The sequence below is a fragment of the Halictus rubicundus genome, chromosome 1 (genome assembly GCF_050948215.1).
Source record: "Halictus rubicundus isolate RS-2024b chromosome 1, iyHalRubi1_principal, whole genome shotgun sequence".
NCBI lineage: Eukaryota > Metazoa > Arthropoda > Insecta > Hymenoptera > Halictidae > Halictus > Halictus rubicundus.
This window is the reverse complement of record NC_135149.1, coordinates 25726884-25746275: the sequence shown is the minus strand read 5'-3', so window position 1 is coordinate 25746275 and position 19392 is coordinate 25726884.

Genomic DNA, 19392 nt, shown 5'->3' with positions numbered 1-19392 from the left:
GTTAGATGTTAATAGTTCTTATTATCATGCATTACTGTTCGGATAATTGCTGAATTAATATGAATTTGTAAAATAGTTAAATTATGCGTAAAAAGATCAGAAATTTATAAATTGTGTTTCAAAGTCTATTTTATTTGTAGACGAGAAACTAGCCTGAATAAATGATTGATTCTATTACAAGATAGGTACGTAGAGATTCAATGAAAAAGAGTTGCTTAAAACTATTGCAATTTTTAGAAACACAAATAATTTTTAACTCTTTGCACTGCAAGCTATTTTGTCACCAGAATTCAGACGTTTTATCTGCTGTAGAATATTTTAGTTTTATTTTGTTTATATAAAATTTAGGATATCTACTTGTACCTAATTCGAACGTTTAACAATTTATTAAATACAAGGACGTTTAGCAATTATTTTCAATTATTTTGAATTATGGTATAGTAATTTTTAGTGATGTATCAAATGGGACAGAGTGCAAAGGGTTAAATTATGGCATGAACCAGTGAACTCGCAATTTTGAGACCAAATTAAATAGTTTGAAAATTCCACACAAAATCCTGTGTTCAACTTTCCCGGACTATCGGTTAAATTTTTCCGTGAAAAACAAGGCAGACTCGTTGCTTAAAATTGACATGAGCGTCGACGAGCTCGCAAGCGGCGCTCCGGTCTTATAAATTTGTAACAAGGTTGAGAGACTTCGCATAAAATCGTGCGTGCACATTTGCCAGATTTAATAATTAAATTTTTCGGTGGGAAAACGGGACGACGGACTGGTCGCTAAAAATTGGCAAACGCGTCGACGAATTCGCAAGCGACGCGTGTCGCCGCGTAGCGCGCGCCGCTCGGCGCTCTTGTAAATTTGTAACAAGGCCAGCATAGCAGCGGCCGGGGTCCTTTGAATAAATAAAATCGGCTGCGGATCGATGCCGCATGTCCGCTCCCGCTCGCAAAAATCCGCGTTTCCCATCGCATCCGGCTACCTAAACGTCATGGGGGGTGGGGGGGGGGGGGTGGGGGGAGTTGAACGCGTTGGGGGGTACAGTCCGTTCCCGGCCCCGGCGCTAATGAAGTTTCTAATTAACGCGACAGACGAGCTCTCGCAACGCGACCGGATTACATCGCGTCAAACGAATCGAGGCAAATGAAACGATTACCAGCCAGCCCGGTCCGGTCAGCCCCGTGAAAATCAACCACGGGGAGAGAGAGCATACGCCCGAGGATCGACTGTGAAATTAATCGACTGATCGCGCGCGCCCTTTGACGCGATGATTGAACCGGGATTTTTCGACGTTCCGGCTCCATTGCTTCCTCCGCGATCGGGAATTTTGATGCCCGATTAGGTAATCTGGCTCATCCGACAATGCCGATGGATTTACTTCCTTTTTTTCCCGACGCGAATTTGCAGAACATGCGACGATATTTATGTCGAATTTTTACGGCGATATCTATGTGGGTTTACAGAAGAATGTATATTAGATTGTCTCTTGTTAATATTCGATGTCCAGTGAATCGGATTAACACCCCTTATTTATAATTCGGTTTTTATGTCAATTTTTGCGTAGCTCTAAAATAGATTGTAGGGTTTCTCAAAAATTTGATGTCCAGTTTAATACGATTGGGTCACATTCTAATTTTTCCACTAAGAATATTATTTCCCCTCACTCGTCACTTCAGTTAAAAGTAAAAATGCTCTTGAAATCGCGAATTTTGTATACTTTCATAATTCTTTAACCCTTTGAGGACGGGAATTATTTTTAGCATACTTTTATTTAGTGGGTGGTATGTATCTATTTCATGGTATCATGGAACTGTGTATGTAACACTATGTTTACGGGGCACTAAATATGCCTATTGTATTAGGTCGTCCCATAAGTTCGTGCCGTGGATATGTTTATATTATTCACCATTGAAAAGTATATTAATGAAAAACCGCAGAAATTTTATAGCGACGGTATGATGTCTTTGCCAAAAAGGTCAGAAGAGGTTGTGGAATAAAAGGGCGATTACATATTTTATTTTCAGAATTTACATCGTACAAGAATAAACGGCACGAACTTATGGGACGACCTAATACATTACTTTATAAAAATAACGAAAATGTATCCAAATTCTTAGTCATTTCTTTTACAGTATATACCCAAGGAAATAAATTTGTTCACTAATTTCTCATCCCTGCATCTTTCAAACTTCGATAATTGTGAATCAAGAATACTAGAACCAGTTGAGAACAATTGTGTATTGCATGAGAATGAAATGAAGGGAAAAGTATTATGTTTGGCAAAAATGTGCTTGGTATTTTTTGGCAGTAACAGTTTATTAACCCTTAACGGACCAATAATTATATGCCATATAAGCGGCATGGCACTTTACTTACTGGGTCCAATGCCACGTATATGGCGGCAAAAATCAAATTAATTGATAATATAAATATCTTCCTTTCTATACTTGATATAAAAATGTTGAGTACACAGTTTCTCTTCGTATGAAACATAGCTTGGACCTGGTGGGAAGTAAACTCGAAATACTTCCGGACCGTTAAGGGTTAAAAAATAATGCGCAGTCAGCAGGCACGCGTTTGCAAAATTTCAAAAATAAAGCTTGCACAATCAACTAAAAATCACGCCAGAAATTAAGACACCGATCGCATGAACGAGCATAAAGTAACAGGTGTTGTTATCGCGGTATCTCGGCAGGCGATGAAAACGTTTTTTAATCGCGAGAGGGTGAATTAAAAGTGGGAACACGGATTATGGCGTGAGCAAGGGAGGGAAGGGAGGGAGCGTATATTATTAATGCGGTCGTCGACGATGGATTTTGCGCGCGATAAATCGCGGGAATCAGCTCGAGGGATCGCGACAGGATGCCGTTGCTCTCGCATACTCGTTCGTTCGCTCGATCGTTGGAAATTAGGTCGTCGACTTTTTATCGGGGCTCGTTAACAGTCATTTAATTTCACGGCGATACACGCGCCACGCCTGCGAAAACGGATTATCGGGACTATGGCAACGCACGCGTATCGAATTACAAGCCCCGGCAGCCGGAGACGCTTACAAAAATTAATTGGCCGATACACTGAATAATCAACCGGCCCCGGGAGCGTATAATTGCGCGTATTTAATTTCCCCACGCAAATTCGGACCAGCGTCGAATCACGCTCGCGAATAATTTTATTATAATTACGCCATATCGCCGGCTTTAACGACCCGAAACCGATCCCGACAGGGCAAAAACTCCTGGAAATCGAGGGAACGATTTTTCGCGATTAATTGAACCCGCTCGACCACGTCGGGCGCAGCGAAAGAATTTAATGCGGTACAAACGCGTGTGATTTAATGTTCTATAATTATTTAATTGCGGACTCTCCGCGGGTTCATTGGTTGTACAGGTGTTTACGAATCAATACAAGGCTTTGAAAAATTTAATACAATTGTGGGACACCGGAATATAATTTAAAATAACATTCTGCTTATTTTATTATATCCAGCGATTCTATATTTATTGGATTGTGAGTCTCTGTGCATTTACAAATTATACAAATTTTTGCATCGCAGAGGTTAATGAAATTTGATACAATTTTTAGGCAAAAGAGAATTTAACGTGACCAGAAAAATTGGCTCTACTTTTTACAAAATTGTCAATCTAAACAGAAAAATTTGTAATTTAACCCTTTGCAAATTACAAAAAATATTACAAAATATTTGTTACATTACAAAATTTGTATTTAATAGATTACTAAACATTTCAATATTATATGTAGAAATCGGATAAGTTTCGTATGAATAAAATGAAAATATTGTAAGACGGAAGAAAAATTTAGTTTTAGATTGAAAACAGCGCCGAGTGCAAAGGGTGAACAATTATTCTAGGAACGCGATAAGTAACCCAAAATGAAAATTAGATGGAGCATCCAGTTGATATAAAAACAAACAAACTCTAAAAAAAAAAGATATAGAATACTTAAGAATCACATGCATATAGTTGACCACGAAAAGCCACTGGTTAGGCGATTAATACACTTCCCCAAGAAGAGATAGTCGAGCAAGAAGTAAACACTCGATCACGCGACCCCAGAAGCGTGCTCCTCGCGGCCATATTCTCGACAGTAATCCGAATTAAACTGCCATAAATTTTTTCGAGCGGTCCCACGAAGAGCCGGTAATACGGTTTCCACGGGCGTTTCCTTCGTCGGAGGGCGGCGTAGGGTCAGGAAGTAGCCGGAAGGGTTGTCGGATCTTTTTCCGTAAAAGCGAAAGCTTACGGGGCTGTTTAGAGGGGTAAAACTGCGTTTAGAGTTTCCCGTCGAAGGGACGGGGAAAGTGTATCCGCAAGAGCCAGAGAAGGACACAGAAGGTTGAAGCGTCCATTGCTAAGGGTCTCCTAAAAATCTCACCCCCGAGCTTCCCACCCCCTCGTTCCTCGCCCCGTGTCTCATCCGCAGGGTCCTTTCTCTTTCAGCCCTCTCTTTCATCCGTCTTCTTTCGTCGTTCGTCGACGATCTCTCTCCCTCTCGTTCTCTAAGCACGGCTAATTCAAAATGGCGTCGCAGCCCCTATATCATTCGCAGCCCTGCCCGGCCTCTCTCACTCCCCTGCTTCAACCACCCCGCGTCCCGCAACCCTCCTCCGTGCACCCTGTCTCACCACCACCGAAACGTTCCTCGACCCTAGGCTGCGCGTCAGGGGTGGGGCCACCGAACTATGGCGCCCCGTACACCCTCCGACCTGCACCCTAGATCCTGACGCTCTCCGCGTCTCGGAACTCGACCAACAAATTGAAATCCCGCATTTTCCACGAGCCTAAGCCTAGCTAGCTTCCCGTCTCTGACTCGCGCACGATTTCTCCAGGGGCTTCCCGATAAACCACCCCCGCCAACCCCTCGCCGTGTAGTCCTACACTCTTTTTCAGGGGAGCACAATCAAGAAACTGGAAATGTCGCTGATGTATACAGAAACGGTCCAGGAAGCGTGGACTCGAGTGGGTCGTTTATTTGATCATGCTGTGGGCTGGAAAAGCAAATTTTTGCCCACTCAAATTTACCGATTAAATGATTATGTATATTCTATTTTATGATTATAGAAAAATTGTAAAGATCTCACCATGGAAAATAATTGCATACACTCTTGTTTACTCTAGCAGGATCTAACCTTGTCATTTTTATAAGACACGTGCTAGACACTTCTAAAAAATTCCCATTAAGGGATTATCATTTTTAGTGCTAGGTAGTTTTAGCTTTAAGTAGTAACAGGGTAGTTTTTGAGGGTAGTTAATCCTCTACAAAATTTCATAGAATTTTTCCTGTGGTTTTATCGAAATTAATGTAACCAAAAACTATTATCTATCCTTCAGATATAAATGAGTAGAAGTATTTACAATTTGTACAAAACTTGAGTGTACAATTAATTAGGAAGCAACGGAACTTACGCACTTATTCTGAAAGAGAATGTTTGACTAAAAATATTAATAATCGTGCCGACAAAAAGTCTGAAAAAATTGTTGTAAGAATTCTGTGTCGTTGATTTTAATTTTGGTACAATTTTTATTTTTTTATTTTGAGTACAATATGAATCACTGAGTTTTCTTTGTTCGGTTCTGAATATTGGATAGCAGTCGTTGTGTCGAGTGTTCAATCCTCCGCGAGGTAGGGGCATAGTTCAAACAAGCATGTTTGCGCCGCTCCATGCGCGTACTACTTAGTTGATTTTTATCATGGAAGCACGAGAATGGAGTTATGCGAGGTTGATCCGTTCGGAGAGGGGATTATAAAGTGCTCGATTAAAAGTTTCGGAACGCGCTCCGCGTCCGTTGTTTTCGGTACACTTTTCATCGGGAACACTTTGATTTAATTACAACTACCGACTTTCTGGCTGACGAAATTGTGCCAGCGTTGAAATAAAATAAGCCGTTGCAATTGTACAAAATTCGTTCACCGGTTTCAATCCTACTCACCAGACATTTTCATAAAATGTCAAACTAAATGGCATTTCATACTTACACACGAAGAAAATACCGTGATGCTTGTACGAGAAGGATAAAATCTTTTGGAATAATATTTCAAAAGCAAAATTTCGTGAAAGGATTTTTGGCTTGCCCATTGGAGCACCATTTCGTAGTGATACTAGGGGTAGTAATTTTAGCAATATTAAAAAGAGGGAAATATTCAATGAATATTCAATGTTTGCATTAACAGTATTACAGAAGCCAAAAAATAATTAGTCAACCTTTTTGAACCCCGAAAAGGAAAAGTCAATATAAATATACCTTTCCATAGCTCCAAATAATTTCTCAATAATACTAAGTCTACAGACCAAAGCATATCAACCCTCTCCAACCCTCCACTAAAGACTCAATAAGTAAAAAATTATTTAAAAATCCTGCGTATTTACTGCCACGTAAGCCACAACCTTACAATCTCCTACAATCTCCTACAATCTTTTCAACCCCTGAACCACGAAGCTTGGGTCCATCTTGACCCAGAGAATAAAAATCGTTAAAAATCACTACTAAATCGTTGGAATTGTGTCAGCAGTTTAATTCGGAGCAATAGAAAGACTAAGTATAGAAAAAGCACATTGAAAAATACGTTTCAAAAAATCGGCAAACAATGCTGCGAATGAGTAATATTAATTCCGTTATCAGGAAAATTCCATTCAAGGGTTAAACAAATTGTCCACGTTATCGAGAGTTCCGCGCAAACAAAAATAAAACAGCACAGGGTGCAATCAAGGGGACAGAAAAATTCTAAAAGAATTTCGCCAACGAGCCCCGAAGTTCCACGCGTTCCGGCATTGTTCTGCAAGAATTCCGCGATTCGTCATCGTCCGCCGCAAAATCGTTGTCGCGCAAACCGGATGACGCGGAGACATCGGGCGGCGCAACATTTTGCACGCGTTGATCGTCCGGCTGCCGGCCGGAAGCGTGGGGTCGGTGTTGCAAGCGAGGGTGGCAAAAGAGAGTGTCGGAGGGGGTGTAGTCGGAAGGAGGAGGGGGGGGGGGTGGAGGGAACGATTCGGTGTGTCGGAATGCGAATTCGGACATGGTTGCAGGGCTGGGAGAGGCAGGGGAGGGGGAGGGCCGCGTCCGTCCCGCAAATTTCGACGACCGCCGAGATTTCGCTGTCCTGTCCATATAATCACCGTGCTCCGAATTCCAGCTGCGAGATAGTTAGGGCACTTGTGGCGTCCGTTGCGCCACTTTCCCACTTTCTTTCCCGACCTCGATTTTTCGCCCCGCTCTTTTCCGCGATCGTTTCCGGCAAACCGATATCTCTCTCTCTCTCTCTCTCTCTCTCTCCCCCTCTCTCTCTCCGTCTCCACCCCCAGCCCACAGGATTTGCGAATTGCCGACGAAATTGCGATCGCCAGTCGCATGATCGTCGTTCGTCAAGAGACCGCATCGACGCCACCCACACCCCGATGACGGATGCAATGTGCATCGCGCCTTGCACCCGAGCATGGCATCCGGAAAAAATCGCACGCGACCCTCAGCGTCGATGATGAACTCGCGAGGAATTCGATGATCGTACGAGGACCGACGCCCCGGTCGTCATCGTCCACATTTATGGCATGTTTTCACGGCTTTTTGGGAAGTGGGCGGTGCATGATGAATCCCTGCGAACGGGGCCGGTGATTGCCTAACTATTCGGCTCGTGGTGGATTGTTAGCATTGCGTTTTTCTTTTCTTTTTTCCTGTTTTTTTTTTTAATTTTTGATTGCGGGAAGAATTAACACGTGAAAGGGCTCGTTGATTGTAAAAGTATGCTTGGAGGGGGTTGTTTGGAGTGTTCTACCTTTAGGAAAAATTAGTAGACTGTCATTGGAAGTTTGAAAAAAAATTTGAAGACATTACAGTGTTCAGGTAAATTCTAGGTGGAGTGAAATGATGCAAGGGCTGCACCCTTGACGTAATTTCTTTTTATTCTTGATGTTTTTATTAATATAAAAATAGTTCACTGACAGAAGTTCTTTAGAATGTTTTCATATTTGTTCTAGATATATGACAAGGTCGTTTAACACTCGTAGAATTAAATAATAAATAAATATAGAATAGTGAATACAGCTGAGACGAAATTAAAGGGTTCAGGTTTCAGTCTTTGCCCGTCCACAAAAAGTTAGATGTTTGCTTACATGAATATTAGAATTACATTAATTCCCTATTTTATTTATGTCCTCATTTATTCAATTTTTAGAACAATTTTTTAATCCGATACACGTCCGAAATGGTTCTAGTTTCTTCTAACTGTTTAATGACTCTTGTAGGGGTAAATTTAAAATTCGAAGCAATTTTTAAGAATCCATTGATTATTTTTGGAGATAAATCTTGCAATTATTCACCATTGTAGAGTGCACACATTGATCTGATAATTATTTGAACAGTACGCAGCAATCAAATCAATTTTAGAAAATTAAAAAAACTGAGAAATTGAGTAATACATTATACAAAACGCCAACATGAAGTGGCTAAAAAAACATTTTAACAAATTACTAAGACATGGCACTTTAACTTAAACTTCAATTTCTATCGAGGGAACAGACACTTAAGACTGGATAAGAACAGAAATTTTTTTTTAAACTCACCTATAGATGCAGCAGATTTTAAAGTTTAAACTGACATTTTTAAATTCCAAGGAACATGGCAGCGTTAAAAATTCCAGGCTCGGCATTCGGTACTATAGCGTATCCACTCTGAAATTCATGCCACCTGCAAACCACCATATATCCATCACGCAATGGGAAGAGCGTTTCCGGTTTCCGCGACACCTCTCGGATGCAACAACAGTTCGCCGAGAATCGAAAACGGGAATGAGGACAACACGCGGGGATTTTGCGTGAATTTTTCCACGGTTCGCGGCCAACTGACCTCGCCCTTATTTTTCAGGCCTGCTCATTCCTTGGTCCCTACCGCTCCCCTTTCGTTGCCATCCCCTTCTTCCCTGCTCGGCGGATTTTTACGATTCTGCGCGTGGAAAAATCGCCTTTTTCCAACGGGCGAGTCTGCGCGTTAACTTTGCCTCTTTTAATCCGTTTCTTTCCGTGCTTCCGCCTGTTTCTTCCGTGTGTGCACTCTTCATCCCCTCCTCGAGGGTGGAAGAGGATATATTCACTATAAGTCCTCTGTTCATCACTATAAGCTCTCATTTATGGTTATTTGTGCAATTTATTTTCTAGGAAATGAATTTTTTTAACTTTTTTACTTTTTAAATAAAAATTAATTACCATTTTGTTAGACTGTACAGATATGAAGCTTGATAAATGTCTTTATTACATATTTTCAGAAAGTATGATATGAGAATTGCGAGAAAAAAGTGTTACATGTGAAAGAATTAATAAATTAAAAATACGGTATTACACAGAGGGTGGAAGTAACTATGCAGATTATTTTCTGTGTACAGAAGCCGCTTAGAAAGTAAATGTTAACAGAAGCTATTACAGCATCCTAGCTGTCCTTCTCACACTAATAAGTTTCGGACATAGTTGTTCCATTAAGGGATGCAACGCACCCTAAGAAGAATAAATATGAGTATAATCTTTCTGACACTCATTACGTGAAGTTTTATGTTACCAAAAATGTTATCAATACACAAAATCCGCAATCTAGTTACCAAGTAAGTACTACTGCCCATCAATGTTTTATCCTGATTAATAACCAACCCTTACAATCCACATCAACCCTGCTCCATCATCATTCATCTTCTCCCTACTTCATCAGTCACCTAAATCACCGAAACCTGTGACGAATATGCTAGAAAAATTTGTAAATAAATAAAAACTGCTAACACAGAATCGAATTTACTAAACAATTTATCCGGACCTCTAAAAACCACCCCAAAAAGATTAAGTTTCCACAACGACTTACCCAGATCTTCAACAATCAAGCCATAAAAATTAAAAAGAAAATACCAACAACTGAAAACGAAAATGTTCCCGACAGAGCCTAATAAAACAAGAAACGACCAAGTGCTCTAACCAACTCCAGCTTCCCGGAGATCCGAGAACATAAACGAGGACCACGTATCACGTGACCTCCGCACGATCGCTCGCCATTCTCAGCCGCAAACGCGACCCGGCAAACACGATTGCAGGCTCTAAATAAATGTCAAAATCACGTGTTTAGCTGCGCGAGGGTGGCTGCCGGCCTCGTCTCGACTCATACGGATAAATCCCGCGAAAATCCCCTGGATCTTGGAGCGTTGCTAGCCGGGTAGCCGGAGTCCGGCCGGAAGCGGGCAACTATTATTCAAGAAGCCGGGACGGCTTCGGATAAGGGTGCCGTCTGAGGCCGGACGAAGTCTAAAGGAATAGACACCCCCCCCAGTGGGGGTGTGGGTCTCGGATTCGAGCCTCGCACCATAAATTTCTGTTCCGAAATTCTCACCAGTCGAGGAAGACGACTCGAACGTCTCCCTCTTCTCTGGGATGAAAACGGAGCCGAAAACAGAGACGGGGAGGGTGGTTCGGGGGGTTGTTGCAGGCACACAGGGGTGGTATCGGACTTCAGGGGTAAAAGGAGTCTCTAACTTTTAATAATTTCATCCTCGGACGCTGTCACTTCGACTAATAGCATTCTTTCGCATTACTTTCACCAGTTTCATTTCCATGAAGGTATTAGGTTGTTAGGAATGTTTTGCGGATTTTTAGTAGAAAAAAATTTAATCGATTGCAAATATTAACTTTGCTCATCAGAAACCGTTTCGGGAGCTCATTTAGCATGGTCTCTCTTCAAGGAAAGATTCCAAAAGAATCCCTCTTGCAAAGATAACAATTTCGTCTGGAATTTGAGGAATTTTATTCCAGCAGTGCGCAAAGACAGCAGCCATAGAGTATGAACTCGACATAGACCTTTCGCAACTCGCAGAATTTTGTAAACGAGGCAATATAAATTCGCCCCGCGGAATAAGGGTAGGTTTCTTGCAGACTCTGGATAAGGGTGCCGTCTGAGGCCGGAGGGCAGTCCAAAGGAATAGCTGGCGGTGGTGTGGGTCTCGGAATCGAGCCTCGCGAGACCATAAATTTCTGTTCCGAAATTCTGGCTAGCCGAGGGAGACGAGCCTCGTAGACGACGCGAACGTCTCTCTCTCTCTCTCTCTCTCTCTCTCTTCTCCGCGATGAAAATGGAGCTGAAAAGAGAGACGGGGAGTGCGAGCGAGGGAGGCAGAGAGAGGGAGAGAGAGAGAGAGTGAGAGGGTTGGGGGTTGTTGTAGGCACACAACGTCGGAAGGCAGCAGGCAGCGTCTACACGCAGCAGATAGAGGGGCGAACATATAAATTCGCTTCGCGGAATAAGGATCGGCCCCTTTCAGACGTCGGCCGGGTGGCGTGGCGGCGAAGGGGGATGGGGGATGGGGGTTGGCGTGAGTTCTAGCCGGCTAGGGGGGTAGGTCGAGAGCGGAGGTGGCGGGAGGAGGGTGAGTGCCACCTTCTTGGATCAATAAATGATTTAACATTCACAAAATGGCGGGTGAGCCCCCGGCGGGGGCGGAGAAATAATATAATCTACCTTAGACTCTCTCTGCCTTCCTCCATCCCCTTTTCATCCCCCCGCGCAACCCCCCTCGGTATCGTCGTTCGGGGGTTGACGGAGGGGTAAGGCAAGACGTAAGGGGTTCGCAGGGTGGCTGCACCGGGGGGTGGGTTCGTCCCCCTTTTCCAACTACCACCGGACCATCGTTACGCCCGCACACAACCGTCGTTTTCTACAGGGCGGTTCGTAACTGGTGGTGCGATCGGATATAGGACGATTCTACGAAAAGTCTGTCCGGAAAGAAGAATTTTTTCCCTCGGACGCTTGGTTTTCGAGAAAATCGACTCTTCGTCTCATGCGTTTCTCAGATATTGTTGCACGAGAATTTCACAGCCATTTTTGTTACACTCCTTCAACCAGCAAACTATGCTTCGCTTGTAACGTTGCGGAGAATATTTCTCCTAACACGGACAGAAAGAAATCAATCACTCTACAGTACGCAAAAATAATGGGTGAATTTTCACCCTGAGGAACGCACGAGGGTTAACAGTGTTCGAATGCTTCGTTAAAGCAACCCTTATTTGTCTAATACATTAAGTTGTCTCAAAAAATTCTTTCGCAACGTGCACGTTCATTATGGTTAAACAACACGAGCTATACAAACAACGTGAACATATGTTCACCAATTTTTTACTTTTCTCCAAGCTTTTTCTTATTTACCCTTGCCATTTGCCTTTTTAACACTAAACCTAACACGGTCAATATGACCGGTTTTATATTTTACAGTTACTGAAACTATAAAAGTTCATTTGTGAAAAACGGTGGAATTAATTTCCTTGTCCAGGAATTTATCATATTGAAAATCACGGACAATTTTATTTAGAGTTTCCATTTTTACAAGGCAATATTTACCAGACAAATGCTTGGTAGGTTTATTGTTAAAGAACTAGTCCGAATTTGCGACATTCGACGCAATTTATATTCAATACAGTGAATTCTCGATATATGTCAAGAACACGGGTCTTGTCAGCGTCATGTATCGTACAGGAGACATACCCGAGAAGTGTTATTTTTACACTCGGCGTCCGAGGCCTCTCGAGCTTCGTGGCCCCTCACGGGATATACCCTGTGGTAGTGGGGATAATTCAGCGACGTTTATCCTCCATGCTTTGGCGACATATATAGAGAAAGCACTGTATCTCGTTATTTTGGAAGCGTCGTTTAAACGTTTCCGAAGGTAGACATTTCTAGCATTACTAAATTTGTGTTTAATAAATTCCTAAACAGTTAAGTATGAAATATTCTAGGTCGGTAGAATTGTTTAGTTTCCGAATTAACGCATTGTGTCCGAGCATACTAATCTTGCCGTAGGTACCCTCGACTCCGCCATTACCAAAAACTCGATTATTTCGTTACGCAAGAAACTAATTGATCCGAAAAATGCGACGTTTATCATCCATGCCTCGGCGACATATATCGAGAATTCACTGTACTATTTTCCGTACTTGATATACACTCAAATAATTCGTCGTCCGATCATTTTCACGACTTTGATCGAATAGTTTCCGCCAGGGGTAGTATCGTGCCGCCACGAACAATAAAAAATGCGATAGTATTTAGAATGAAATGATTTTGATTTTTCTGAAAACGAAACGCGTCGGACGAATGATTCTTTTGTCTCGACCGATTTCTTCTCGCGGAATCGTCTTGCAGCGGATCGCACCACCATATGCGAACCACCCTGTATAGGTACACTTGCAACCCCGTCCACCCCCGCATCGTCAGCAGACTCGAGACCCTGAGAACTCCGGCAATACCTAGCTACGTTTCTGCTTGCAACGCCGTTACCACCTAAGAGGGAGCGGCGGCCCGGGGACTGGAAAAGGCGGGCCACGACTGCGAATTTTGACTTTTCAGATGCCCGGAATAGTTGCGAAACCCTCCAGCTCGGCAACTCGCGACCCACCGACGCGCAACCCCGGTTCTATCTATCTGTCTTTCCGTGGACCTTTCCCATAGAGCACCACCGCCATTTAACCGCGAAAGGAGCTGATTGAGCTTCCGGGGGTGGAACCGAGGGGTGGGAAGTTCTGCGAAGAAACGGATCGCTTGGCGGTCGATGGAGTTTTATGGGGGCGAGCATGGTTGATGGGGTGGAGATTCGGGGAGGTTTTTGTCCTGGGGGCGAATGTCGAGGTTGAATGACCCATTCCGGATTTCTTTGGTTCATTGTTATCGAGGTTTTTACTGTAATTTTGTGGCAGATCGACGAGCACGTTATTAACTCCTTAACAGCTTCTTCAGAATCAGACTCCGGCAAACTGGTGAATAATTTATTCCATATATCAGATAATCGACATTTTAAAATAACTAGACTGCGGGTCTTTATGCAAAATAAAATGTTTATAGGTCAATTCCCATCTATAGGAACTGAGTAAAAATTTATTTTGCTCGTTAATAATTTTTACATCTAAAAAACAGTATATCGACATTGTTAAACTCTATTAACCTTTTCACTGTTTTGAATTTCGCCTACTCGTTTTTGTAATAAATGCATCAAATCCGCAGTCTAAAAACAACACTCTGTGTAATTAATTGTACAGCCACGACGAACAAAATATTGTGATCGATGATGAAGTAATCAGACTAAAAAATCCTCAACGGCCGCTATAAAAATTGCAACTCAAAAATATCACAAAATTTTAATCGCAGATGAATTCGGTTAAATAAAAGACCATGTTCAACCGTCACCGAAAACAGGAATAATCTTCATCCCCTACGACTTTCCCCACTAAAAATTCCACGAGAAAGATGGAAGCAGAGTACTCGAAGTCCGTGTTCCAACAAAATACGCGGGAACAACATTCGCCACTTATCTAGATCCGTTGAAATAATTCTGCGCTAGTGCAAATAATAAATATGCTTCGGAAGCTGGTATCCTTGCGGTGAAACGCGAGGGAGAGAGTTGTCGTATGTCTGAAGACACCGGAGCGAAATTAAGCAGCCCCGCGCGCGTATTTAAGCCTAAAGCGTAGGGCAAAGTGGATTTTAAGAGGGCGGAGGGTGAAGGCGACGGTACTTCGGCTTCGAAGCGGGCAGACACGCGAGATCCCTAAATATTAAGGGGGCATTAACGTGGTCGGCCATTTTGCAGGGCCACCGGGCTCTGCGCGTACGCCGAGCCTTCTGCGGCGAATATTATTATATTATAAGGGGGGTGCGGGAGGGCGCCTCCCAAGATTATGGAAATCGCGATGGGTATTAAGGCGGCTGGCCTGGCGGAAACGGAACGGAAAGGAACGCGGAACGCAACCCCCGAGCCGCCATCGCTGAACTCCTTCGAGATTAGAAACCGAAATATCGCGATACCATCGGAAACCGAATCATCCCCTCCATTATCTAACTATGATAACAGAATAATAAGAGAAATAATAGAAATGGCAATATTCAATTTATCTAGGCAATTTTTTTTGTATTTAGGTAATTTTTAGTATTTAAATAGAAAAATTGACTCATTCATTTCCTCACGAAGCGATCTTTATAATTTCAGTGATTGTAAAACTAAAAAATCGAATCGTCCTCTCCATTTCCTAACAATGATAACAGAATAATAAGAGAAATAATAGAAATGGCAATATTCAATTCTTTTTGTATTTAGGTAATTTTTAGTATTTAAATAGAAAAATTGACTCATTCATTTCCTCACGAAGAGATCTTTATAATTTCAGTGATTGTAAAACTAAAAAATTAGTCATGATTACACTCAAAGGCTTAAGAAATAGGGGTTGATAAAAACCACCCCTGTATTCTCTAGTGAAAATTTAGTAAGTGTAACCATTTCCCATTTGTTAATACAACGTAACAACATGACATAGACAATGAAACATCACGTTATTATCCCCAGCTTTGTAAAAAATACTTAACCCTTAACAGACGAAGATCGTTTTAAAGAAAAATGTTTTACGAACTAAATTATGTGTCAGAATATAATGGGAAAAATGAACCATGTGAAGTGATGTCTTGTTAAGAACGTAATTAAAATGTACATATGTTTGCTTCTTCAAGAATTGGATGTACAGCCTTGACGCCGACAACTATATCGACATTCGTCCACCAAGGGTTGAAAACATGCTTCGGATCAATCTGAAGCAAGGGAAACAGTCCTTCGCGTCCACGGACATTAAACTCTTACACTAAGCGTTCATCTACGATGAATATATAATTTCTTACCCTGCTAGGAAATTATTAACAACAAAGTTACTCTTGCTGGCCCAGCCGCGGAATAAATCATACAGCAAGTGGTTAAACGAAGTCATTAAAGCGTCAGCATTGAATCAAGGCTTATATCGCAAACTATGCTGCACAAGCAATGACAAAATCCGAACAGTTAAAGCAAAAATTATTTGAGAAAATTCGACAGGAAAATTAAACTCACTAGCTAATAAAAATTACTCATAATGTAATTGTAGGAGGACTAATGGAAATACGAGTTTAAAAATTCAAAAAATTCTGACCAGGGGGACTCTGAAGATTCATTTTTCATTTTTTACTGATTACAAATAATTTAACATCGGATACCTCAGTAACACTGGTGATTGAAAGAGGATTGGTAGTTGAAGTGTTGGGGTAAGTAGGGGGTTGTTCTTTTTTTGGAAATGCTTCGAGTTTGTGAAAGAGTTGACTTTTTACGTTTCAGTTTGCAGGAGGTAGGCGGGATTTTGGAGGATTAATCGACACAGTTTCCCAAGCGAAGAAGGAGGAGGCAGAGATTCGTATGGTGGTTGGCCCTGTCACATATCTTCATTAAGGGGGTGGCAACCGGCAGGACAGGAGGGTACTTAGTTCCGCGGAGGGCGGCAGGGGCGAGCAGGAAGGAGGCAGTAACTACCGTCGGAGAACCAGCTCCGGAGTTCCTCCAAGTTTGTTGTGTGAGAAAACAGGGACTGATTTGAATTTATATTACTTGGCCTCCCCTCTGAATACGGCGCTGGCTAAGGAAATTTCCATATATCTGAGAAAGCCCAGGCAAGTCGGGCCCGGGTCCGCAGCCGCCGCGAAATGAATACCCGTGGCAAATTCAAATTTTGAACGTCGCCGTCGAACTCGGGCAAATCTCTGGCCGTCGATCGGTTCTGTGCATACGCCTGAAAACCACCCCCTAAGGGACGCCCACCCTACCTTCCCTATCGACTGCCTGGCGGATGATGAATTTTCGGAACTGTAGTCACCGTGAAGCACAAAGAAACCTTCAGGCTTATCTCGAACTTCTGCTCACTCAGTCTCACAGAACTTGAGATTATTATTACTGTGTAATTGGTATTTTCTTTGCGACCTATCAGCCATTGTTGTCTTATCTCGAAGTTCCGATGAGTTTCAGAAAAATTGAGTTTATTGTTTTACCACCCTGTAATTTCTTTTTTTCGGAGGCTACGAGTCATTGTTATTTTCTTCTACTGAATTCTTGGTTTTTTATAATGTATGTTATCTCGCCCTTTAAGTTCAAATCTCTAGTTTCAAAGTCTTGGAAATCGGTGTGTACGCTCTGATATAGCATCATCCCTGTAAACATGATATAAATGATGAACGGCTGCAACCACGCTATCCTAATCTTGTAACTTGTAAGATACACAATGTCGCAAATTCATCATTCCTACAAACATGATTCCTGCATTGTTGCCACTGAGATCTAATTAATCCCTCGATTCTTTAAATTGACGTCTCACACGATGTATACTTCGTGAAAACTAACACAAAAAATACAATATTAATTATCTACTTATTTTAGCTTTAATTCGACTATAAAATTTAACATTTGTTGCAAAGACGAAAATAAATTTTGAGGGGTTGAAATGGGCGGTTGAAAAATTCGAATGTAATTGTGATTGAATTGTTGGATATTTCTGATGTATAAATCGTTTTTTGTTGCACAGTAATTTGGAATACCTTTTGCCAAATAGTAAAAAGGTACAGCTGAATTGAATTGAATTTTCCAACAGAATTCCTTTGTGGAGAAGAATTTTTGTTTTTTTGATCATTTTTGTATTAACTGTAGGTTATAAAGAATGACACTGTTGATTTTATTTGTGAAACAGAAAATACTCTCAGAATGTCTCAAATCATCCCCTCAACAGCACCACCCCTATTTCCCAAATATATTGTATTGGCCCCCGAGTTACTAAAGTAACCAAAAGTAACGCAATAGTTAGTAACGTCATAAAAGAATGTTTGAGCGAAACAGGTTACAGTAAATTTGGACACAATGAAATTAAAAAGAGGGTCGAACGGACAAACTCGATTCAAACTTCAAAGAGCTCTTCGTACACGAAATTAATGAGAAATGGCGCATTTTATCGAATCATTTTCATGCCTGTGAAGTCGGAGAAATGAAATTACGGAAAAATTTACTCCCTTCGCCACAATATCACCACTGAATGAAAACCACCCCCTATACAATGCTATACGTTGCTTCATCCCTTGTCACAAGATGGTAGTAGCTAAATCCTAGTAAAACTGAATGAAAGAATATTCTATTCTGATTTGAATCCAACCGGGATTAATTAATCAAAAGATTGTTCTCTTTGAAATGATTTTGAAAAGCGAATCAGAGGATACTGTCTACAACATGGAATAAAAATCTTAGAAAAGGAACTACAGTAAAACGATATCGATTAAAAATAAGAAAGAGAATGAAGTAAAAATATGTTTGTGTCTAAAAATTTTAATATTTAAAACCAGCAGGTACCAACAAAAAAAGGCACTGCTCTTTTGAACATCATTTTAAAAAATATTGCCTAATAACAAACGAAAATGGTAGCCAACCGACGCTAGATAAAACTGAACAAATTAGAAATAAGAAAAAAACGAACTACAAAAATTGGATTTTTAACCCTGTTTTCATTCTAGACCAACGAGCATCAATTTTGAGGAACTATCTCCGTCAGAATTATTTACAAAAATGAAACCAAAGAGAAAATATGCTCCATATAGTAAAGCAAAAATCTCGGTCAAAGAATCAAAGTAGAATAGGGCGAGCGAAAAACGAGGGGGATGTAGAAATGGCAAAAATGAAATCGAGGGGAGTGAGATTCCGTCGTCGACGATACCGTCAATGGAATCGTGCCCGAAGAAAGAGAGTAACTCGTTTAATTCACTCTGTGGATGGTTCTCCATGTCGGCTCTTAATTCTCGCTTAACCTGCGGGTTTTTACGCTAAATTTTCGCCGGTCTCACCCTCGTTACCGCAACGGGGGTTGGGTTAGGTGGCCGGCTACGCGTTTAAGCACTTTTTAAACGTCCCGTATATTTATACCGTGCCAGCCTCCGCCCCCGCGCTCGGTTTCTCTTTCTGTTCCTACCTTCTCGCGCCGCGAGCACGAAACAATTAAAACGTCGAAACGAGGGTCCGACTGTTTCACGGGGAAGCGTGTTTTCGCACCACCGTTTTCCACCGGCTCTCTCACCGCCCTCTCACACTCCTCCCTCCCCCCCTTCCGCACCCCCTAACTCTCGCACCCTCTCGGTTACATAATCCCGAATGAGAAAGAAGGTGTCTGCCCGGCAGCTCTCCATTTTCCAGCACGGATTCCCTCCCTATCCTTCGGAGCCACCGAGTATCGCGGAAAATGATTTAATTCTCGCACGGCTGCTGCATCGCAAGCCGATCGATTAATCTTCCCTTCGACTACTCTCGATTTCCAACACACGTCCCATAATTCGACGATGCCGAGATGCTTCGTTTCAACAAAAGGGATGATCCCTTCGGAAAATAATGTGGAAATAGTTTTCATAATTTTAAAAATTAATTACCGTGTATAAATCTGCAATTTCCACTTGATCTACTCAGTTTTGTCGTAAATGATAATAATTATTCATTGTGTGCACGAATAATACTCATTTTACAGATTTGATCTTGGGCTGGGTGCTAAACAATGTTAT